The following is a 26,701-nucleotide window of genomic DNA, read 5'->3' on the forward strand; positions in this document are numbered from 1 at the left end:
ATCAGAAGAGAGTATTATTCTAAAATCCTAGAGGGAAGACAGTATCAAATAGAAAAGTGTGATTAATACTGTAACAGAGTACAGGGAGGGAATGAGGATTGAGAAAATGCCATTGAATCTGGCAATTAAGAAATCTTTGGTAACTTTGGGGAGAGCAGCTTTGTTAGAATGATGACGTCAGAAACCAGATTGTAAGGGTTAAGAACAGAATGAGAGAGTGAGAGAAGAGAGAATGGAAGTACTTATGGTAAATGACATTTACAAAGTGTTTACCTACAAAGGCATAAGATATATAATAAGGGGATATTTAGGGAGTGTTGGAAGAATAAAATGAACTATTTTTGTGGATGTTCTAAACATGAGCATGTCTTTAGGCTGTAGGGAAGGAGATAGACATGAAAAGATCAAGATAAGAGATACAATGGGTATGAGAGAGGAGGAGATAGAATGGAATAGGACCATTTGTCTAAGTGGAGGGCTTGGCCTTGGTACATAGTAAGGCTACCTTTTCATATAAGGTAGAGATGAAGGAGTTGGTTGGGGGTTTCTTCAGGATGAAATACCTATAAATTTGAAGTATTGCTTGATGCTAGAAGGGCCAAAATGGACTGCTGAGGAGTTTAGTTCAGGAAGAAGTGTGGGAAGGAAGCACAGTCTTAGAAAATGCTGCAATCATGTTCCAGATGTCAGTGCCCTGGGACAAAGTCCCAGTTGCCTCACCCTTGTTTCAGGTCTGAAATGATGTTTCCTAATTAAATTGAAGTTAGATTAATATTCAAACTAAGAAAACTAAGAGTGAGTAGAATATTTAATAAAATATAAATGAATAATTGTAAACATTTTTATACTAGTAATTTTATACTAGTAATTTCTACCAGTTTTATATAGGTCTCATTCTCTATTATTTCACAGCACTGTGCCTGGCAAAGGGCTTCCAGTGGATTGCATAGTGCCTTGTAAATGGGAAACATTCAATATTAGCAGAATTTGTTCAATTGTTTCTTTAAAATGAGTCCATTTTCATGATCTTCTTAAACTTATACTTTTTAGTTGATTCATTTCAGAATATTCTACATTAATATTTACCTAAAAGTAAATATAATTTGGTATAGGCTAATTAGGCCAGAGATTATGAAGAAAAAATTAATAACTTACATGTAGATGACACTTAATAACTCTGCTTATCTGGGGAATATCTTAGATTAGAAGTTTGCATGTCTGCAGAGATTTGTAACTACATTAAAATACATTTCTTGATTATAAGGTAATTATATTTTTCAGCACCATGGAAACGCTTTGCCAAAAATGTAAAAAGGAAAAGGAATTGAAATACTTACAATGTGTACCTGAGGACTTCTGAAATACCAAGAAACAAACATTGTCACTAAATAATCCACAGGAGAAAATGAAGAAAGTTCTGAAGTTTACCACTAAATATAATTAGTGAAGTAGCAGTCACTTTTATACTGAGTTGATTGGGGAGGGGCAGGATAATTATTTCAGAAAGTGATGAATCAGGTGATATGTGCTAAAATAATATAACTGATTTATTTTTAAAAAATCCTAGTGTTCATATCATACATCTCATAGGAATTTAAGCTTTTCTGGAGCATTTTAGGGGGAAGTTGAAAAAGTATTAAGCCCATTTAAAAGACATGTAAGGTGAAACCAAAAGAAGTCACCTAAGGTCATGTCAACATTGTATTTCCAATTAAATATATTCTAATTAATTTTAAGGCAATTAAATAGAAATTTAGATCCAAGATTTAACATTGTGTCATGAATATGTATACATAGAGATTTATGTTTACATATCCTTCATTAAATTCTGTTTCCCAAGGACCATTGAGGAACAGAGCTAAACTGAGGTATTTTAAGGAAGTGCATATGGAAGGGTCCTATAAATCTGCAAAAAATCTAGGTTGTTATTATTCCTTTGTTGTACATGGGCTAAGCTGACTAAAATCAGAGGGGCTATATCAGCAAAGGTTTGGCCACAAACAAATGATTTTGTTTTCTTCATTATAACTTTAGATGAAGGTCTCAAGAAAGAAATTCTAAAGAAAAATAACAATCCTGATAAGGAAGAAAAATTAAGGAGTGAAAAAAAATGATGCTGAAGCATGAGTTGAAACATGAAGGGAACTCAAACCTTTGTATTTTAAAATGTTATCTATTAAAGAGGAAATATGGAGAAGTAACTGAGGATGGATAACAAAGAATAGCAGCATGCTAGGAAAAAAATGCCAGTAGGAGTGCTAAATGTGAGAATGAAATAAGTTGATTATGAATACTAAAGGAAATAAAAATTGTTTACAAATAGGTTTGAGAATAAGAAATGGAAATCAAAAGAAAAGAACATTGCTATTTGTGAATAGGTTGAGGATAATTAGCAAAAATTGTAAAAGATGAATGACCAAAATCATTTTGCCCCTGCTTTCTCTTCTGCTAATAAACTTCATACTGGACAAGTTAAGATAAATATAACAAGTGGTAAAGAAAAAAAATAAATGAGAAAATCAGGCAGGATTCAGGGCCTTCAATGTGTTCAAGTTGCAGGGCCTACAAGAGCCATGTCTACTGTGGGAAGAATGAGGAAATAGTATAATTAAAATGTCAGTCTTCTTTGAAGGCACTTGAAGAATGAGAAAGGGGCTTTAGGATTGGGGAAGGGCAGATATCCTTCCAAATCTTAAAATATGGAAGAAGTTGGACTTAGCAAATTACAGGGGTGTTATTATAACATTTTCAAACATACAGGTGGATCTGTTGTTGACACCAGTTCTGTAGATTGGAACCTGTGCAAATCTCCCCTTCTTACATAGTCTTATCCATGGCCCCACCTTAAGCTTGACACTGAGTTCTTTAATTACTTTCTTTATCATTAGGAGGTTACCAGTGAAGCACAATGGCATTTGGTTGTTATCCCCCATTCTTATTTTATGACCATTTTATATTTTTCATTCATTTCATTGATGATTTATTTGGTTCTTCTTCAGAATCATTTGTTTATTAAAGGTTGCAGCCTGCTGATACCCACTATATGATACTCTATTGCTTTCCAACTGATATTCAATTTTAATTCTTTGGGGATTATAATGTTCCATGACTCATCCTATGCAAAAGTACAAACAAAAGAAGCTTGACTTCTATTCCAGGAAAAATTGAAGGCCATACTATTAAGGGGAAAATTTTTTGAGTACTTAACAAGGGAAACAGTAAGTACTAAAAGCCAACATAGCTTCCTCAGGAACAGGTGATGCCAGACTATTCTCATTTACTTTTGACAGAGTAATGACTAGTAGAATGGGCTAATGTTCTAGAAGATAATAATATGCTTAGATGCAAAGAAACACATTTAACAAAACATCTCACTATGATTGTGTATAAGATGGATCAAAGGCTGGTACAGTTAAGTAAATTTAACTCTAATTGACTTGCAGGACCCAAAGTGTGGTCAATAATTGAATGTTATTAATCAGGAAGTCTCCAGAGAGATAGAGGTCTAAGGAAGCAGTTCTTGATTCTAAGTGATTCAATATTTTGTTTCAAATTTTCAAATGAGGAAAACTCTGGAGAACTTGCTGTTTTATTAGATTAGACAATTAGAAGCTGGAAAGATCTTGACAGGCCAGAATGATGTGCCAAATACATATTCACCATGTTTGACCATATATTTATACTTATATGTAAATATGAGAAAACTGACTTTGTAATCTTAGAATAGGGAGGCATACCTGGGAAAAGGTTTCCATGAAAAACTTGGAGACATTTTAGTAGACTATAAACTTGATATGAGTCAACAATGTGATTTAGCAGCTACAAGAGTAAATGGCATTACAGGCATTTATAAGGAAATGTAATGTCCAGAACAAGGGAGGGAATACTTATTTTATACTTTACCCTGGACAGATAGTGCCTAAATTGTTGTGTATGGTTCTTTAGGAAAGGTATATTCAAGCTGGAGTATATCCAGAAGAAGGAAACTAGAATGAAGAGATAAATGAAGAATATGCTATATGAAAATGAATTGAAGGAACTGGGGGTTTTAATTTTTTAATTTTTCTAAAGACATAGAGAAGATAAAATAGCTGTCTTCAGGTATTTGAATGGCTTGCTTGTGGGAGAAGAATTAGGCTTTTTTATTTAGCATCTGAGAGCACAAGAAGATGTGGATAGAAGGTGAAGACAGGCATATTTAGGCTTTTGAAAGTATAAACTTCTTCCTAATTACACTGTCATCAAAAACGAAAATGGGTTTCTTTCAGCAGCTTCTAACTAACTCAGAGTCTTTGAATAAAGACAGAATGGTCACTTGTTAGTATTTCTCTCCTACCTTATTTTTTCTTTATTTTTAACATTTTTTCTTGTTAAATCTTGAGTTTTAAATTCTTTGTTCCTCTCACTTTCCCACTGAGAAGGCAAACAATATGATATAAATTATACACGTGGAATTATGTAAAACATATTTCCATATCAGCTACATCACAAAGCCAAAAAAAAAAGTAAAGAAAGCAAGCAAATTGTATTTCAATTTGTACTCAGAGTTCATTCATTCTCTCTTGGGTGGTGGATAGAATTTTTTTTTTAATTCTTAAATCCTTTGGAACTATCTTGGATAATTTTATTAATCAAAATAGACAACTTTTTCAAAGTTGACCGTCATTACAACATTGTTCTTACTGTATACAATGATCTCCTCATTTTTCTCCATTCACTTTGCATCACTTTTTATAGGTCTTGCCATGTTTTTTTTCCCTTTTTTTTTCCAACTGCCTCAATTTTATATAAGCATAGTAACACTCTATCAAAGGCATATGCCACAACTGATTCAGTCACTCCAATTGATGAACATCTCCTCAATTTCCATTTTTTTTTTGCCATTACAAAAAGAAATGCTATAGATGTTTTTATAAATATATGCCCTTTTCATTTTTTTAAAATCTCTTTAAGGTATAGACCTAGTGGTAGTACAGCTGGGTCAAAGGGTATCCACAGTTCTATAGTCCTTCTGGGATAGTTCCAGATTGTTCTCCAGATAGTTTGGGCCAATTCACTGCTGCACCAGCAGTTCATTAGTGTACCTATTTTCCCTCGTCTTCTTTAGTATTTATCATTTTCCAATCAATTGTGATTTAAAGAATTTTTTTTAACAAAAACTGCCTCTTCAAATGCCTTTACTATTCATCAGTTGAAGAATGGATCTTATTTTTATAAATTTGACACATTTTCCTATTTATCAAAGAAATTTGCTGGGTTTTTTTTAATTTTACTTTACTGTCCGTGGTAACTTTTAGCAAATGTAGTTTTCTTGATTGTCTTTTTAATTAGGTCTATTTTTACTTTGCTTTCTCTGAGATTTTGATTGCTACCTCTGTCTTTTTTGCTTTAGCTGAAGCATAATATATTCTGCACCAACACTTTATTTTAACTGTGTGTGTCTTTCTGTTTCAATTTTATTCCTATAAAAAAGATACCTTGAATTCTAGTTTTTAGTGCATTCTGGTATCCACTTGCATTTTATAGGTTAGCTCATGCCATTCACATTTACACTTATGATTACTATGTATTTCCCTCCATCCTATTTTCTTCTTTTTATCCTATACCTCCTCAAAAGTATATTTTCCTTCTGACCACTGACTCCCTTAAACTTCCCTCCTTTTTATTAGTATTTTTCCCTCCTATTTCACTATTTGGTAAGATAGATTTTTATACCCAACTGAGTGTGTACATGTACCCTCCCCTCCACTATATATTTCCCCTTCCACTATAAAAGCTATTTCTTGTGAACAGCCTTTTATGTGAAATAGTTTTTTCTTCCCCATTCTACCTCTCATTTTCCTCTTCTCCCAGTACATCACTCTTTCTCACCCCTTCATTTTTATGTGGAGATTATACCAACATAATTGATTCTCATCCATGTCCTCTTTCTGTGTAGATTCCTGACTGACCTACTAATGATAAAGTTCTTAGGAGTTTCATGTACTATCTTCTCATACAGGAATGTAAACAGTTAAACCTTATTGGGTCTTTTATGGTTACCATTTCATGTTTACTTTTTAACACTTCCTTTGAGTCTTCTGTTTGAAGGTCAAAATAGCTTTTTGACTCTTATCTTTTCATCAGGAATGCTTGGAAGCCCTTTATTTCATTAAATATCCATTTTTACCCCTGAAGAATTATACTCAGTTTTGTGGATTGTTTATTCCTGTTTCTAATCCTAACTCCTTTTCCTTCTGAAATATATAACAAACTCATTGGTACTTTAAAAGGGAAGCTGCTAAATCTTTTGTGATACTGACTGATATATATAGTATATGTGTGTGTATGTATGTATATACGTATGTATATGTTTGTGTGTGTGTATGTATATATATATATATATGTATATATATACATATATATATGTATATATATATACACATATGCTTGAAGTATTTTCTCTTTGACTAAGGAGCACTGGAATTTGACTATCATATTCTTGGGAGGATTTTTTCTTTCATGTTAGGATTTCTTTCCTGAGGTCATTGGCGAATATTTTAAATTTTCATCTGGATTTAAGCTATCAGGGCATTTTTATTGGAATACAATTTCTACTCTCTTTGATCTAGGCTTTCAGGTACTTCAATAATTCTTAAATTATTCAAGAAAATATCAGAAAATCAACTAAAAACTACTTGAAACAATTAACAACAATAACAAAGTTTCAGGATATAAAACAAACCCACACAAATTATACATGTTTTTGTATACTACCAACAAAGCCCAGCAGCAAGAGATAAAAAGAGAAATTCCATTTAAAAAACTGTAGACAATACAAAACATTTGGGAGTCTACCTGCCAAGACAAACCCAAAAACAGTATGAAAACAATTATATGACACTTTTCACACAAATAAAGTCAGATCTAAATAATTGGAAAAATGTCAGTTGCTCATGAGTAGGCTGAACTAATATAGTAAAAATTACAATTCTACTTAAACTAACTTACTTGTTATTAGACCCCTGCCCAAGCACTGCTTGCTTTGGCAGCCTGGATGGCTAAGAGTGAATATGAATAGTAATTGTTTCTCCTTTTGCTGGAAATAACCCTGAGGGACTCCCCTTTCCAGTCTGATTTTTTTTAATTAAAGGGGCCAACTATTGTTTTGCTTCTTAAAAGCCCTAATCAGGGCAGCTAGGTGGTACAGTGGATAGAGTACTGGCCCTGAAGTCAGGAAAACCTGGGTTCAAATCCAGCCTTAGATCAAACACTTGACACTTACTAGCTGTGTGACCCTGGGCAAGTCACCTAACCCCAATTGCCTGGAAAAAAAAGAGCCCTAATCACTGAATGGGTATTGCTTTGGTTAAAGTAAGAACCCAAAAAGACCTTTGCTGAAAAAGGACAAAGTGCCCCACTGCATCCTGGGCCATCAGCAGTTGTCCTGATCTACATCTGGCCGCTAGATCCAGATAGCTCTGGAGGAGAAAGTGAGGCTGGTGACTTAGCACAGACTTTCCCTGCTGTAATCTAATTCATTTGCAAGTCATGGCATCATCTTGATGTCACGGTCCTCTTCAAGAATGAAGGACAAACCACAACCTACTTATTCAGTGCCATAACTGAATAAACTACCAAACTACCCAAAACTACCAATCAAACTACCAAAAAATAATTTTATACAGGTAGAAAAATGATATCAAAATTCATCTGGAAGAACAAAAAATCAAAAGTATCAAAAGAAGTAATATAAAAATGCAAAGGAAGGTGGCCTAGCCATAAGAGATCTAAAACTATATTATAAGGCCACAATCATGAAAACTATTTGGTACTGACTAAGAAATAGAGTGGTGGATCAGTGGAATATGTTAGGCATGCTAGACACAGTAGTCAATGACAACAGTAATCTGCTATTTGATAAACACAAAGACTCAAAGTTTTGTGATAAGAACTCATTATTTCACAAAACTGCTGGGAAAACTGAAAAATAGTATGGCAGAAATTAGGCATAGACCAGCATCTCACACCCTATACCAAGAGGGTGATACCATAGGCACATTAAAAGAGCAAAGAATAGTTTACCTGTCAGATCTATACAGAAGGGAAGAATTTATGACCAAACAATATGCAAAATGAGTAATTTTGATTATATTAAATTAAAAAGGATTTGCACAAGCAAAGTTAATGCAACCAAGATTAAAAGATAAGAAGAAAGCTGGGAAACAATGTTTATATCCAGTGTCTCTGATAAAGGTATCATTTCTAAAATATATAGAGAATTGTCAGATTTATAAGAATTAAGTCATTTCCCAATTGATAAATGGTCAAAGAATATGAACAGGCAGTTCTCAGACGAAGAAATTAAAGCCATCTATAGTCATATGAAAAAAAAATGATCCAAATCACTATTGATTAGAGAAATGCAAATCAAAACAACTCTGAGGTACCATATCACACCTATCAGATTGGCCAACATGACAAAATGATAAATGTTGGAGGAGATGTGGGAAAATTGGAATGCTAATGCATTATTGGTGATGTGAACTAATCCAGCCATTCTGGAGAGCAATTTGGAACTATGCCCAAAGGGCTATAAAAATGCACATACCCTTTGACCCAGCAATAGCACTTCTAGGGTTATATCCCAAAGAGATCATAAAAATGGGGAAAAGACCCACATGTACAAAAATATTTTAGCAGTTCTTTCTGTGGTGGCAAAGAATTGGAAATTGAAGGGATATCCTTCAATTGGGGAATGGATGAAAAAAGTTGTGGTATATGAATGTAATGGAATACTATTGTGCTCTAAGAAATGATGAGCAGGCAGACTTCAAAAAACTTCAAAAGACTTATATGGACTGATGCTTAGTGAAGCAAGCAAAACCAGGAGAACATTGTACACAGTACCAGCAATACTGTGTGATGATCCACTATGAACAACTCAGCTCTTCTCAGTAATGCAATAATCTAAGACATCTCCAAAGTTCTCATGATGGAAAATATTTTCCACAGCTAGAGAAAGAACTATTGAATTTGAATGCAGATTGAAACATATTATTTTCTTTTTTGTTGTTGTTGTTTTCTTTCTTGTGGTTTTTCCCTTTTGCTCTGATTCTTCATTCACCACATGGCTAATTTGGAAATATGTTCACATGATTGTACATGCATACCCTATATTAGATTACCTGCTCTCTTGGGGAGAGGGAGGGGAAGGTAGGGAGGGAGAAAAATTTGGAACTCAAAATCCTATAAAAGTGAATGTTGAAAACTATCTTTACATGTAATTGGGGGAAAAAAATAAAATACTATTAATTTGAGGAAAGAAAAGAACTATTGGGATACCTGAAAACCTAGATAAAAAGAAGAGCCTAGACATTATCTTTCAAGAAATTATACAAAAAAAAAGCAAATTACCTGCATATCCTAAAACCATAGGACAAAATCTACTAATCATTTCCTGAAAGAGATCCCAAAATGAAAACTCCCAGAAGCATTATGGCCATATTCCAGAGTTCTCAGGTTAAGGAGAAAATATCATAAGCAGCTAGAAAGAAACTATTCAAATATTGTAGAGCCACAGTCAGGATGAGAATGAATTTAACAGCTTCCACATTAAAGGAGCTGAGAGCTTGTAATATAATAGTGTGGAGGGCAAAGGAGCCAGGATTACAAGCAAGAATCATATACCCAGCAAAACTGAGTATAATCCTTAAGAGGAAAAAATCAATATTTAATGAATTAGAGGACATTAAGTATCATGATGGAAAGACCAGAGTTGAAAAGAAAATTTGACTTTCAAATGCAAGATTCAACAGAAACCTAAAAATGTGAATGGGAAAGTGAATTTATAAGGGATTCAGTAAGGTTAAACTGTTCATATTCCTACCTGAAAAGATAATATCTATAACTCTTAAAAAACTTTATCATTGTTAGGGCAGTTAGAAGAAGTATATATAGATAATTACAAGTGTGAATTGACTATGATGGAATGATATCTAAAGGTGTGAGAAAGAGGGATGCAATTGGAGAAGGGGAAGGGTGAGGTAGAATGGTATGAATTATCACAAATGAAGGAAACCTAAAAGTGTGTAAAAAGTGGAGGAGAATATGGGCCAGAGTGGGCAACTCTTAAACCTTACTCTCATTAGAATTGGCTCAGAGAGGGAATAACATGCATACTCATTTGGGTGCACACACACACACACACACACACACACACACACACACACACACCTTAATCTACAGGGAAGTAGGAAGGGAAGAGGATAAGAGAAGGGAGAGGGTCATTTAAAGGAGGGTAGATTGGGGGAGGTAATGTCAGAAGGAGGGATAGGGTAAAAGGAGAGGGAGAGAGAGAGAGAGAAAGAGAGAGAGAGAGAGAGAGAGAGAGAGAGAGAAGGATAAATGGGGGAATAGGATGGATGGAAATACAGTTAGTAATCATTACTGTGAAAAACATTTTACAACAAGTTTATCTGATAAAGGCCTCACTTCTCAAATAGAGAACTGAATCAAACTCATAAGAATGAGTAATATAAAGAATAAGTCATATAAATAAGTGATATAAAAATGTTCTAAATCAATAGTGATTAGTGACATGCATATTAAAAACAATTCTCAGGTACCACCTCACATCTATCAATTTGGCTAATATGACAGAAAAGAAAAATGACAAATATCATAGAAGATATGGGCCACTTGGAATATCAAAGCATTGTTGATGGAGTTGTGAACTGATGCAACCTTTCTGGAGAGCAATTTGAAATTATACCCTTAAGGCAATAAAACAATTTTTTATATAAAGCAAAAGGACCCATATTTTTAAAAAATATCATTTGTAACAGCTCATTTTGTGGTGGCAAAGAATTGGAAATTGAGGAGTTCCCTATTCATTTGGGAATGGATGAGTAAGTTGTGGTATATGATTATGATATGCTATTGTTCTATAAGAATGACTAACATGACAAACCTGGAAAGACTTACATGAAGTGATGCAAAGTTAAATGAGCAGAACCAAGGGAACAGTATACACAGTAGCAGCTATATTGTATGATGATCAGCATCAATGACAGCTATTCTCAGCAATACAATGATCCAAGAAAATTCCAAAAGACTTATGATAAAAATGCTATCTATCCACCTCCAGTGAAAGGACTAAGAAATCTAAATACTGATTGAAACATATATTTATTTTACTTACTTTATTCTTCTTAGTTTGGATTGTATTTTTCGATCTCTGCTTTCTTTCACATGAGTAATGTGGAAATATGTTTTTGCATGACTACACATGTATGACCTATATCAAATTGCTTACCTTCTCAATAAAGGAGAGGGATGGAAGGGTGGGCAGGAGGGATCTTGTAATTCAATATTTTAAATAAATGAATGTTAAAAGATATTTTACAGGCAATTGGAAAAAATGAAATATTTAAAAGATTTTTTTCCCATTTATACCTTAGTTACTATTTGTACAAATCACTCTTTTTTCTGCTTATAGCCCTCTGCTTCTTTCCATGTAATTATTTCCAAGTTTCACTGAAACAATCCCTTTCATAATTTATTATGATGCAATAGTATTCCATTACATTAATATATTATAATTTCTTTAGGCATTTCCAATTGATGGGAACTCCCTTTGTTTCAAGTTGTTTGTTGCTACAAAGTGAGCTGCTATTAAATATTCTTATTCATATAAATCTCTTCTTTTTAAATTTTATTCTCTTTAAGATACAGTATTTTTAGTGTTTTTCTGGGGGAAGGGTATATACAAGTTTAATAATATTTTGGACATAGTTCTAAATTGCGTTATAGAATATAATGCACATATCCACCAACAATACATTGCTATTCATGAGTTATCCTACAACCCCTCAAAATATTTGTCATTTATTGTCTTTTTTCATAAAACCATCTACTAGCTTTATTTATTATTATTTTTTTTTTACTTTTAATTTTATTAATCTCCCCTTTGATTTTCAGAATTTCCAGGTTGGTGTTTAATTGGGATTTTTTAATTAGCTCTCTTTCTGCTTTTTTTTAAGTTTCATGTTCAATCATTGATTTGCTCTTTCTCTTTTTTATTGATGTAACAGTTTACAGAAATACATTTCCCCATAAGTGCTGTTTTGGTTGCATCTCATAAATTTTGGTATATTGTCTCACCTTTTTTATTCTCTTTAATGAAGTTATTGATTATTTCTAAGATCTGTTCTTTGACATTCTGTAGGATTAGTTTATTTAGTTTCCAATTAATTTTAGTCTATTTTTCAACAGCCCTTTGTTGAACGTAATTTTTTTACTGCGTTGTGATCTGAAAAGTATCCATTTAATATTTCTGCTTTTTTCTGATATGGTTGTAAGGTTTTTATGCCCTGATAAAAGGTCAATTTTTGTGTAGGCTCCATGTGCCATTGAAAAACAAAAGGTATGCTCTTTTGTATTCACATGTTATTTTCACCAAAGGTCTGTCATATCTAATTTTTCAAAAATTCCATTCATCTCTTTAACTTCTTTCTTTTTTTTTCAGACTTACCAATTCTAAGAGGGGAAAATTGAGGTCACGCAGTAGTATATTTTTACTTTCTATATCCACCTTTAACCAATTTAACTTTACCTTTAAGAATGTTGATGCTATACCATTTGGTGAATATACATTTGTATTTCTATTACTTCATTGTCTATAATTTTTGACAAGATATAATTTCCTTGCTTATCAGGTGTTTAATCTTCCCTGCTATCTACTTTCATTTTATGGGTGAGTTCATCCCATTCACACTCACAGTTATCACTAATAACTGTATTTTCCTCCATCTCATTCTTCTCCTCTCTCTCTCTCCTCTCTCTCTCTCTCTCTCTCTCTCTCTCTCTGTGTGTGTGTGTGTGTGTGTGTGTGCTTCCTTTGACTATGTCCCTCCTCAAAAATATTTTGCTTCTGACCATATCCTTGCCCAACTTGCCCACCCTTTTATCAGTTCCCTCTTCTCCTATACTCTTTCCCTCCTACTTCTCTGTAGGGTAAGATAGATTGCTTTACAAAATCGAGTATATATATTATTTCCTCTTTAAGACAATTCCAATGAGAGTAACGTTTAAGTGTTACTAACTTCCCTTCTCACATCTTCCCTTCCACATTCTTCCTTTTTTATACCAATTTATTTTTTGTTTTTCATATTATCTCACCATGACCAATTCTAACCCTGCCCTCTCTATGTATATACTCCTTTTTAGACCTCTAATAATGCAAAAACAGTGTGAGGAGTAACAAGTATTATCTTGCCATGTAGAAATGTAGATATTTTAAATTTATTGAATCTCTTATGATTTCCCTTTCCTGTTTACATTTTTTGTACTTCTATTGAATCCTACACTTGAAAATCAAATTCTGTTTTTAGCTGTGGTCTTTTTATCAGGAATGCTTGAAAATTCTCTTACTTCACTAAATGTCTATTTTTCACTCTGAAGGATTAGTTTTGCTAGGTAAGTAATTTTTGGTTGTAATCCTAGCTCCTTTGCCCTCTGGAATATCATGTTCCAGGCCTTCCACTCCTTTAATGTAGAGCTACTAAATCTTGTGTTTTATTGAATGTGGCTCCATGATATTTGAATTGTTTCTTTCTGACTGCTTGCAATATTTTTTCTTAACCTATGAGCTTTGGAATTTAGCTATATTATCCTTGTGAATTTTCACTTTGTTGTCTCTTTTAGGAGGTGACCAATGGATTCTTTCCATTTCTATTTTACCCTTTGGTTATAGAATATCCAGGACAGTTGTTTTTGTTTTTGTTTTTTACTATTCTTTGAATGTGATGTCTAGGCTTTTTAATATGACTTTAAGGTAGCTCAATAATTCTTACATTGCCTTTTTGATCTATTTCCAAGGTCAGTTTCCCCCAATGAGGTATTTCAAATTTTCTTCTATTTTTTCTCAATTCTTTTGATTTTGGTTTACTGTTTTTTGATGTATCACAGATTCATTAGCTTCCATTTGTTCAATTCTACTTTTTAAGGAGTTCTTCAGTGATTTTGTGCTTCCATGTTCTGTGCTTCCTTTAACAAGCTATTGACTTTTTTTCCATGATTTTATTGCTTCACTTTCATTTATTTTCCCAAATTTTCCTCTAGATTACTTATTTGATTTTTAAAATCTTTTTTTTTGAGTTCTTTCAGGAATTATTTTTGGGCCTTACCCTAACTTACTTTTTTCTTTGAGGCTTTGCATGTAGCCATTTTTACATTTTTGTCTTTTTCTGAATTTTTGTTTCGGTCTTCCCTATTGCCATAGCAACTTTCTATGCTCCTGCTCTTTTTTTGTTGTTTCATTTTTTTTCACAATGATAAATTTTTATTTTTCAATCTTTAAAAGTTCTTAGACAGATTCTTGAACTTCTGGTTCATAGCCATCAGCCCTTTCTACTTTTGTGCCTGTTTCATCTTCTGAAGGTTTTCCAGAGCCACCACCTTCACCATGCAGTTCCATTAGCTTTCCCAATTCAAATATGGGCTTCTTGAGCATCTTGACTTTTCAGACAAATTCATCATGGAGAGGGTAAATGGACTGGAAACACTTTTGTATGTCTTTTCCAATGCTGTCCGGAATTAGTTTATTGACAACTTCTTTCAAGTCATTTGTCTGCACCTCTCAGGTCATGATTTCCATCATCTTCTTACAAATTTGATAGACCTGTTGGTGCTGGGCATAAGAGGTCTTATGGATCTGGTTCTTGTGCTTTTTGGTAAAGCCAACACAAAAGAGGTGGAGCAAGTAACCATTGGTAGTTTTGACACCAACATGGGCTTCAATCATGGTCTGCCACTTTTTGACCATGGAGCACATCTTGTCCCAGGTAAGGTCCATTCCATGGAAATTAGTCAAACAATTTTTACCCCAAACATCTTCAGTAATTAACTTGAATTTATGAAAAGCAACCTCCTCATTCTGCATATCAGCAAGACTCACTTCAAAAACTCGACCCTTGAGACCAGCAGAGGCAATTTTTGTTCCTTGGGTCCCTGTAACCAGTGTCTTGCCAATATTTCTGATGCTGAACATAGCTTGTGCTTTTACCTCATACCAATCCTTCTTTGAAAATGGATCAACCACTTTCTTCTTGGCTCCTTTTTTGCCACCTTTGGTGAGGGGATTATCGTTCTTGCCCACCGCCATGATCCCGCTCTGAAAGCCAAAAGCTGTTTCCTCATTTTTTCACCTAATTTCTTGTCTTTCCTAGTGTTCAGTTTGTGTGTGTGTGTGTGTGTGTGTGTGTGTGTGTGTGTGTGCGTGTTTGTGTGCTGTTGTTTTCAGAGCCTAATTCTGGGGATCTGTATGTGTTTAGTTCTTCCAAGTTGTTATTATCCTGATGCCCTGGCCTCTGTTCCAGTCTATGTCACAAGCACTCTTTTCTTCCCTGGAATTGCAACTATGGTCCTCAGGAGCTCCATTGTGCTAGTGATCCTCCTTGCCCTTTAATTGCAACCTAAGGCTTTTGACCAATATTCCTGTAGGGGCAATGCAACTGAGTCCTAAACCCAGTGTCAACTATATGCCCCCTGTAATTTCTTTCTGATCAGTTGTCTGCCCATGTATTTTATGTGGGCTGAGAGCTTTGGGAAGTTGTCACTACTGATACGGTCATCCCCAAAGCTTGTGCTGGATTGCTGGGGCACTGCCTGTGCTGGAATGAGTACCACTCTCCATTAAAAAAGACAGACCTTTGTTAATGATCTTCTTAATTTTCATGGGCTAGAAAATTATTTCACCCCATCCTTTGGTTGCTTCTGACACTCCAAAATTCATTTTGCTAAGTTATTTTAAAGTTGTTTGAAGGGGAATTTAGGAGAGCACAGGCAAGTGCCTGGCTTTACTCTGACATTTTAAACAATGACTGATCATGATTCCCAAGGATCAGTGATAAAGAACACTACCCACAATCTGTCAAGGAGTTGATGGATTCAGGATGTAGAATTATATATTGACATAGCCAATATAGGGACTTATTTTGCTTGACTAAGCATATTTATTACAAGGGTTTTGTTTTTCATTTTTTAAGTGGTAAATATTTCCGACAGGATAAGAAACCCAGTATTTGTTCATTTAAAAAAACAAAATTGAATTTAAAATTATTATTGGAAGTGTGGACTATTTTGTTTCCTCAGTGTCTGACATAGTATGTATTCAATAAAATATTTCTTATTGACTAATTAGGGGCTCTATCATTCCCATGAGAATCAACCATAATAAAGTTTAAGTGTTTTGAGAGAGAGAGAGGAAAAAAAAGACTTTAGAGAGAAAGAACTTTCTTTCTAGAAAAGTAAAGGAGAGGAAAGACAAAGTTAATATTTTTTGTAATTAAAATGTCCCATATGAACACCATTCAAACATACATATGAACAATTGAGGGAAAAGGGCATTTCATAAAATTCAAAACTTTTTGAGCTAGGAAAAGGATAGTGCAATAAAACTTAGTGTTAAAACTAATCTGGAAGGGAATAACTGATATTTGAAAATTGGGTCCCAGAGGGGATTAATTATCACATGTAAAACAATCTACAACTGATTAACAACAACAACAACAAAAGAATTGGAATAGGGTGGTCAATACCTAGCAATTTGGAATTAGGTTAGGAATGAAAGGAAAAGCAGACTAGGATTAGATTATTGGGTAGCACTATGACAGAAAATAATTTTGTTTCATTTTGTTTTGTTTTAAGAAAAATTAAAATTGCATTTGATCAGTGTGTTTGGGGGAATAAGTGGGAAACAAATTTAACAATAAGGTGAAAGTGAACCAATTCAATTCAGCTCAACAATTAAGCACATGCTAGGTAAATGTTCAGTTGGGGTTGGAGAAGAATGATATGTACATATCAATTTTAATACACAATAATTACCAAAAAAATTCCAATGGGGAAGGACATTAAAATAGAGTAGATTATCTGGATTGCCTTTCTCTAAGATGTGGCATATGGATTATGCTTTAAAGACACTTAGGGATTCCCAAAGATGGAGGTGATAAAAGAATATATTATAGGCATAGCAAAAAGCCACATCAAAGGAACAGAGGTTGGAGATAAATAATATTTAAACAAGAATGAATTCACCTATACATTAAAGAAATATGAAATAACGTATTAGAAGAAACTTGACCAGCAGTTGTTTAAAACAATTCTTACTTGTGATGCTAATAAAATCTCATTATATTCATCTCTGTTCCTTGTGTCCCTAGTTGCTAGAAAAAAAAAATGGCATTTGTACTTAGAATAATGAAGTCAAAACAGAATGACTGAACTTGGCCACATGTTTGCAAAAGAAATGCATTTTAAAGGCGATGAAATTTTTAAAGGTTCTCAAGGATCAATTTCTAAGATATCTCAATGAGATAAACAAAATTGAAAAGATCATTAAAGGTAGTTTTACAAAAAAAAAGTACCATTGAGAAAGCTTTGGTAACTATCAACTGTGAGAAAATTGTGAGTAAGGATATATCAAGATGGGGTATAAGTTCTCAAAGAATCACTAATCAGGCACAAGCCTGTAATCTAATGGGCTCTCTCACCCTAGAGTCCCTTGAGTACACAATAATGATAATAGTTATTGAGTGCAGTAGGCTTAGTTTCCCAATTAAGAGACTTTGTCTCCTGGATCTCTGCCCTTATATCTGTTGTTTTTTCTCTATTCATTTATTGGACTGAATGGGAGTAGGATTTTGGAAACTGTCAATCAGCAAGGGATCTGGACAATGATTCCTCTTCCCTCCATCAAAAATGAATGATTAGTAAAATTTGTCAACTTTATATACCTGGATTAGATTAAATTTGATATAAACAGATCATTTTCTAATCTTGTATTCCTAATCCTAAAGGAAGTTCACCTACCTAGTATTTGAGTACATAGAAACATCTTGTTATAGAAATGGTCAGGCTTTTCCTGAGAAGGCAAACAACTCAATGCAGGTTATACAAAACCAAAAGAATGAAAAAATAGAAAATAATGTGAACTATATCATCGAAAAGCAATTGACCTGGAAAATAGATCTAGGAGATATAATTTAAAAGGAATAATTTAACAATTATTGGACTATCTGAAAGCCATGATCAAAAAAAGAGCCTAGACATCATCTTTCAAGAAATTGTCAAGAAAAACTGCTGATATTTTAGAAGCAGAGTTTAAAATAGAAATTGAAAGAATCCACCAATTGAAAGGGATCCACAAAGGAAAACTCCTAGGAATATTGTAACCAAATTCCAGATTTCCCAGGTCAAGGAGAAAATATTGCAAGTAGCCAGAAATTAACAATTCAGGTATCATGGAAAAACAATCAGGATAACACAGGATTTGGCACCTTCTACATTAAGGGACCAGAGGACTTGGAATATGATGTTCCAGAGGGCAAAGGAGATAGGATTATAGCCAAGAATTACCTACCCAGCAAAACTGAGTATAATCCTTCAGGAGAAAAAAATTGGCATTCATTGAAATAGAGGACTCTGAAAAATGAAAAAAAAATGAAATTGTAAAATATCTCATTGGGAAAACAACTGACATGGAAAACAGATCCAGGAGAGACAATTTGAAAATTATTGGTCTACCTGAAAATCATGATGAAAAACAGAACCTGGAAAGCATCTTTCAGGAAATCATCAGGGAAAACTGCCCTCAGGTCCTAGAATCAGGGAGTAAAATAGGCATAGAAAGAATCCACCTGTCACCTCCTGAAAGAGATTCCAAATTGAAAAACAACAAGGAATGCAGTAGCCAAATTTCAAAATTTCCAGGTCAAAGAGAAAATACTGCAAGCATCCAGAAAGAAACAATTTAAATATCATGAAATCACAGTCAGTATTACTCAGGACCTAGCAGCTTCTACATTAAAGGACCATAGGGTGTGGAATACAATATTCCATAAGGCAAAGGAACTTGGATTACAACCAAGGATCAACTACTCAGTGAAAATAAGCATAATATTTCAGGGGAGGAGATGGACATTCAGTGATATAGGGGACTTCCAAACCTTCCTGATAAAAAGACCACAGCTGAACAGAAAATTTGATCTTTAATCACAGGACTCAAGAGAGACATAAAAGGTAAATGGGACAGATAAAAAAAATGTTATTAATAAGGGAAAACTGTTTACCACCATACAAGAGATGATGACACTTATAACTCTTGACAACCACATTGTTATTATACCATTTTAAAGGGGCATACATAGAGAGGGTGGGTATAAGTTGACTTTGACGTAATAATAAGACAAATCTTATCAAGTGGGTTAAAGCAATCTAAGTAAGTAAATTAATCTGATCGAACTATGGGAATGTACTGGGAGAAAAGGAAAGGAGTGGCAGACAAGTGTAAATTACATTACAGGAAAAGGCACAAAAACTCATTACAATATAGGGAAAGAAGGGAAGGAGAGGAGCATTGTTTTAACATTACCCTCATCAGATTTGGCTCAAGGAGGGAATAACATCATGATAGGTATGGAAATCTAACTTGGCCTATGGACAGTAAGAGGGAAAAGTGGATAGAAAAGGAAGGAGGGATAGAAGGAAGGGAAGAAATAGTAAGGGAAAAGGGGAAGAAAAGGGAAGGGGCTAATAGAAGGGAGGAGGGACTGAGGGAGTCAGTGATCAAACAAAAACACTAGTGAGGAGGCAAAAGGAGAAAGGAGAAAGTAAAGGATAAAAGGGAAGGGGGGAAGAGGATGGAGAGAAAGACACAGATAGTAATCATAACTGAATGTGAATGGGATGAGTGCTCCCATAAAACTAAAGCTGAGAGCAGAATGGATTGAAAACCATAATCCTACAATATATTGTTTACAGGAAAAGTATTTGAAACAGAAATATATACACAATATAAAGGTAAAAGGCTGGAGTAGAATATATTATGCTTCAACTGAAGTAAAAAAGCAGGAATAGCAATCCTGTTCTAAAACAAAGCAAAAGCAAAAATGGATCTCATTAAAAAAGAGTTAAGGAAGGACACTATATGCTGCTAAAAGGCACTATTGACAACTCAGTAATATCATTACTAAACATATATGCACCAAATGGTATAGCATCCAAATTCTTACGGGAGAAGTTCAGGGAGTTACAGGAAGAAATAGACAGCAAAACTATACTAATGGGGGACCTCAAACTCCCCCTCTCTGAACTAGATAAATCTAACCACAAAATAAAGAAGAAAGAAGTTAAGGAGGTGAATAGAATATTAGAAAAGTTAGGTATGGTAGACTTCTGGGGAAAATTGAATGGGGAAAAAAGGGATATACTTTTTTCTCAGTGGTAAATGGAATATGCACAAAAATTGACCATGTACTAGGGCATAAAAACCTCACAATCCAATGCAGAAAGGCAGAAATATTGAATGCACCCTTTTCAGATCATGATGCAATAAAATTATGTGTAATGAAGAACTGTGGAAAGATAGACTAAAGAATGATTGGAAACTAAATAATGTAATACTAAAAATTGAATGTGTCAAACAACCAATCATACAATCATTAAGTTCATTCAAGAGAATGACAATAATGAGACAACATACCAAAACTTATGAGATGTAGCAAAAGCAGTTCTTAGGAGAAGTGTTTTTTCTTTTTTATTTTAATCTCTAAATGCTTACATGTATAAAATAGAGAAAGGGAAGATCAATGAATTGGGCATACAATTAAAAAATTAGAAAAAAAAACAAATTAAAAATCCTCAATTAAACATCAAGTTAGAAACACTGAAAACCAAAGGAGAGATTAATAAAATTGAAATTAAGAAAACTATTGAACTAATAAATAAAACTGAGAGCTGGTTTTATGGCAGAAAAAATAAAGTAGATAAACCTTTGGTTAATTTAATTTAAAAAAGAAAGAAGAAAACCAAATTGCCAGTATCAAAAATGAAAAGGGTGAATCCATCACCAAGGAAAAGGAAATTAAAACAATAATTAGGAACTATTTTACTAAACTCTATGCCAATAAATTTGACAATCTTAGTGAAATGAATGAATATTTACAAAAATATGAATTGCCCAGATTAACAGAAGAGGAAATAAAATACTTAAATAAATCTATCTCAGAAAAAGAAATTTAACAAGCCATTGATGAACTACCTAGGAAAAAATCTCCAGGGCCAGATGGATTTACAAGAAATTTCTATCAAACACTTAAAGAACAATTAATTATAATACTATATAGACTATTTGGGAAAATAAGGGAAGAAGGAGTCTTACCAAATTCTTTTTATGATACAATTATGGTGTTTCTATCTAAACAAGGAAGAGTCAAAACAGAGAAAAAAAATTATGGATCAATTTCCCTAATGAATATAGATGCATAAAATTTTAAATAAAATATAAGCAAATAGATTACAGTAACTTATCATGAGAAAAATATACTGTGACCAGGTAGGATTTATACTAGGAATGCAGGGCTGGTTCAATAATAAGAAAACTATAATCATATCATATCAACAACAAAAAGAACAGAAACCACATGATCATCTCAGTAGATGCAGAAAAAGCTTTTGACAAAATACAATACCCATTCCTATTAAAGCTTTAGAGAGCATAGGAATAAATGGAGTCTTCCTGAAATATTAAGTAGCATCTACCTAAAATCTTCAGCAAACATATGTAATGGGGAAATTATACATCATGGGAAAAGCTAGAAGCATTTCTAATAAGTTCAGCTTGCAACAAAGACGTACATTATAACCACTGCTGTTCAATATCGTAGTGGAAACATTAGCTTTAGATATGAGAGAAGAAAAAAAATTGAAGGTATTAGAATAGGCAAAGAAGAAACAAAGCTATCACTCTTTGCAGATGATATGATGATATACTTAGAGAATCCTAGAGAATCAAGTAAAAAAAATTGAAATTATAAACAACTTTAGCAAACTTGCAGGCTATAAAACAAACCCACATAAATCATCAGGATTTCTATATATTACCAACAAAGCCCAACAAGAGATAGAAAAATTCCATTTAAAGTTACTGCAGACATTATACAAAATTTAGGAGTCTACATACCAAAACAAACTCAGGAACTATATGAACACAATTGCAAAACACTTTTCACACAAATAAAGACATATCTAAATAATTGGAAAAACATCAGTTGCTCATGGGTAGGCTAAGCTAATATAATAAAAATGACAATTCTACCTAAACTAATTTACTCATTCAGTTCCATCAATCAAACTACCAAACATTATTTTATCTAGCTATAAAAATTAATAACAAAATTCATTTGGAATAACAAAAAGTCCAGAATATCAAGGGAACTAATGAAAAGAAATGCAGGATAAAGTGGCCTAGTCATTCCAGGTCTTAAATTGTATTATAAGGCATCAATCACAAAAACTACTTGGTACTGGCTGATCAGTGGAATAGTGTAAAATGTAGTATTATTTTATTTTTATTTTTAAAAATTTATTTATTTTTAGTTTTCAACATTTATTTCCACAATATTTTGAGTTCCAAATTTTCACCCCATCTCGCACCTCCCCCAACCCCAAGATGGCATGCATTCTTACTATCCCTTCCCTTAGTCTACCCTCCCTTCTATCTCTACCCCCCTTCACTTATACCCTTTCTCTTCTGCTTTCCTGTGGGGCAGGTTAGATTTCGGTACCCCATTTCCTGTATTTTTTATTTCCCAGTTGCATATGAAAACATTTTTTTAAATGTGTTTTTAAAACTTTTGGTTCTAAATTTTCTTCCTTCCTCCATCGCCACCCACCCTCATTGAAAAGGCAAGCAACTCACTGTAGGTTACACATGTGCAGTCATGCAAAAAATTTCCATAGTAGTCATGTTGTGAAAAACTAACTCTATTTCCCTTAATCTTATCCCACCATCCCATTTATTCTATTCTTTCTTTTGACCCTGTTACTCCTCAGAAGCGTTTGCTTCTGATTACCCCCCTTCCCAATCTGCCCTCCTCTCTACCATCCCCCTGCTCTCTTGTGCCCTTCTCCCTCTATTTTCTTATAGGGTAAGAGACCTTTCCATACCCAATTGAGTGTGTATGTTATTCCCTCCTTAAGCCAAATGCTATGAGAAGAAGATTTACTCATTCCCTCTCACCCTCCCCTGTTTCCCCTTCACTGTAAGAGCTTTTTCTTTTCTTTTTTTTTGTGAGATAATCTACCCTGTTCTACCTCTTCCTTTCTCTTTCTCCCAGCATAATCCTCTCTCACTCCTTATTTTTATTCTCCAGATATGACCCCTTAATCTTCAACTCACCCTGTGCCCTCTATCTATCTATCTATCTATCTATCTATCTATCTATCTATCTATCTCTATCTATCTATCTATCTATCTATCTATCTATCTATCTATATATACTTACATAAAATTTTTCCCTCCAACTACCCTAACACTGACAAAGTTCTCATGAGATATAAATATTATCTTTAAATGGAGGAATGTAAACAGTTCAACATTAATAAGTCTCTTATGATTTCTCTTTGCTGTTTACCTCTTCATGTTCCACTTGAGTTTTGTATGTGAAAGTCAAATTTTCTATTCAGTTCTAGTTCTTTTCATCAAGAATGCTTGAGAGTCCTCTATTTCACTGAATGACCATTTTTTCCCCAGAAGGATTACACTTAATGTTGCTGGGTAGGTGATTCTTGGTTGTAATCTTATCTCCAGAATATCATATTCCATGCCCTTTTGTCCCTTAATGTAGAAGCTGCTAAATCTTGTGTTATCCTGATTGTGTTTCCACAATACTTGAATTATTTCTTTCTGGCTGCTTGTAATATTTCCTCTTTGACCTGGTAACTCTGGAATTTGACTACAATGTTCCTATGAGTTTTCCTTTGGGGATCTCTTTGAGGAGGAGATCTGTGAATTCTTTCAATTTCTATTTTATCCTCTAGTTCTAAAATATCAGGGCAGTTTTCCTTGATAATTTCTTGAAAGATAATCTCTAGGTTCTTTTTTTGATCATGGCTTTCAGATAGCTCAATAAGTTTTAAATTATTTCTTCTGGATCTATTTTCCAGGTCAGTTGTTTTTTCCAATGAGATATTTCACATTGTTTTCGAATTTTTCATTGTTTTGGATTTGTTTTACAGGATCTTGATTTTTCATAAAGTCACTAGCTTCCAATAATCTATCCTAATTTTTAAGGAAGTATTTTCTTTGGCAATCTTTTGAACTCCCTTTTCCATTTGGCTAATTTTTCTTTTTAGGGCATTCTTCTCCTCATTGGCTTTTTGGACTTCTTTTTCCATTTGGGTTAGGCTATTTTTTAAGGTGTTATTTTCTTCAGTATTTTTGGGGGTCTCCTTTAGCATCACTCTCAGTTTTTCCTCTACTTCTCTTACTTACTTTTCAAAGTCCTTTTTGAGCTCTTCCATGGCCTGGGACCAATTCATATTTTTTTGGAGGCTTTGGATGTAAGAGCTTTGGCTTTGTTGTCTTCTTCTGGTTGTGTTTTGATCTTCTTTGTCACCAAAGCAAGATGACATCGTCTGAAACTTTTTGCATTGCTTGCTCATGATCCCGGAGAACTGCATGAGTTTTAAACTCTTTGTTAAGGTAAGAGTCTGCTTCCAATGTGGAGAATGTACTGTCCTAAGCTTTGGGGGGTTTGTACAGCTGTTTTCAGAGATACTTTTAAGGACCTGTAAATTTTCATTTTTTCCAAGGTGCTATGATCAAGGGCAAAGTGTTTGCTCCTTTCCTGGCCTGTGATGTGGTCTATGAGTGACCACAAGCAGCCTTTTCTGCCTTGGAAGTGTGAGGAAGATTTTCTCTCCACAGCCACTGCAAGTTCCACCACACCAGTGCTCCTTTTCACCCCAGGACCACCACTCAGAACTATGACCTAGATCCAAGCATGGGCAAAGCAAGAGATTCCTGCCTCAACACTGGCAAAGAGATCCCTGCAATCCACCTATGATCAGCCACTGAATTGCCCCTCAGTCTGTGGGCCAGAAGCTCACAAAGCAGCCCCCACCCCTGGCTACACTCAGGGAATGGAGCTGTGACCACCTTCTTCTCTCTCAGCACCACAGAAACAGACTTTTCCCACTGACCTAAGTTGTCTTTGGTGTTTGTGAGTTAAGAAGTCTGGAAACCACCACAGCTTCCCATGATTCAGTCCTCTGAGGCCTGCTTCAGGTTTGCTGTGGCCTGTGCACCCATGCCAAACTGCGCTTTCCTACAAGTCTTGAACAATATACCTTCCTCATCAACAATCCAGGTTGTCTTTGTCTGGAAATTTGGTTCACTCTGTCTTTTTGTGGGTTCTTCTGCTTTAGAATATTTTTAGATCCATTTTTATAGGTTTTTGGAGGGGTTTGGGGGAGAGATCAAGTAAGTCACTGCTTTTACTCTGCCATCTTGGCTCTGCCCTCCTATGCAAATGATAGTAGTCAATGACTATAGTCTACTCTTTGATAAACCCAAAGACCTAAGCTTCTGAGATAAGAACTCACTCTTGGACAAAACCTGCTGGGAAAACTGGAAAAGAGTATGGCAGAAACTCAGCATAGACCAAAATCTCACACCATATACCAAAATAAAGTCAAAATGGGTTCTTGATTTAGATATAAACCTGATACTATAAGCAAACTAGGAGAGCAAGGAATAGTTTCCTTGTCTGATTTATGGAGAACAGAAAAATTCATGACCAAACAGGAGATAAAGAACATTATAAAATACAAAATGGATAATTTTGATTACATTAAATTGAAAAGTTTTTGCACAAACAAAGCCAATGCAACCAAGATTGGGAGGCAAGCAGAAAGCTAGGAAAGAATTTTTAAACCAGTGTCTCTGATAAGAGCCTCATTTCTGAAATATGTAGAGAATTAAGTCAAATTTATAAGAATACAAGCCATTCCCCAATTGATAAATGGTCAAAGGATATGAACAGGCAGTTCTCAGATGAAGAAATTAAAGTCATCTATAATCATATGAAAAAATGCTCTAAATCACTATTGATTGGAGAAATGCAAATGAAAAGAACTCTGAGGCAGCACATCACACTAATTAGATTGGCCAACATAACAAATGATAAATGTTGGAGAAGATACGAGAAAATTGGAACACTAATGCATTGTTGGTGATGTTGTGCACTAATCCAACCATTCTGGAGAGCAATTTGCAGCCATGCCCAAAGGGCTACAAAAAAGTGAATACCCTTTGACTCAGCTATAGTGCTTCTAGGGCTGTATCCCAAAGAGATCACAAAAATGGGAAAAGGACCCAAATGTACAAAAATATTCATAGCAGCTCTTTTTGGGGTGGCAAAGAATTGGACATTGAGAGGATGCCCATCCATTGGGGAATGGCTGAAAAGTTGACGTATATGAATGTAATGGAAGACTCTCATGCTATAAGAAATGATGAGCAGTCAGACTTCAAAAAAAACCTGAAAAGACTTGTATGGTCTGATGCTGAGTGAAGTGAGCAGAACCAGGAGAATGTTGTATACAGTAACAGCCATGTTGTATGATGACTAATGTTGATGGACTTAGCCCTTTTCAGCAATGCAAAGATATAAGACATCTCCAAAAGTCTCATGATGGAAAATGCTATCTACATATGGAATTTGAATATAGATCAAAGCATAACATTAGCTATTTTTTTCATTTGTTTTGTTTTGTTTCCTCTTTCTGGTGGTTCCTCCTATTGGTTCTAATTCTTCCTTACAACATGAATAATGTGAAAATATGTTTAATAGGAATGTATATGTATAGCCTATAT

The 26,701-nt window shown here is 34.2% G+C and overlaps 1 long non-coding RNA gene and 1 pseudogene across 1 annotated transcript in view; one reads left to right on the plus strand and one right to left on the minus strand.

The window, feature by feature from the left end:
* LOC144457565 (uncharacterized) overlaps positions 1–26,701 on the plus strand; it is a 589,857-nt gene that overhangs the window by 65,414 nt on the left and 497,742 nt on the right. The gene's annotated exons all lie outside the window — the stretch shown is intronic.
* LOC110192046 (small ribosomal subunit protein eS1 pseudogene) lies at positions 14,307–15,145 on the minus strand (annotated as a pseudogene).

Source organism: Phascolarctos cinereus, unplaced genomic scaffold, assembly GCF_003287225.1.
Source record: "Phascolarctos cinereus isolate Bilbo 61053 unplaced genomic scaffold, phaCin_HiC Scaffold_5;HRSCAF=322, whole genome shotgun sequence".
Lineage (NCBI taxonomy): Eukaryota > Metazoa > Chordata > Mammalia > Diprotodontia > Phascolarctidae > Phascolarctos > Phascolarctos cinereus.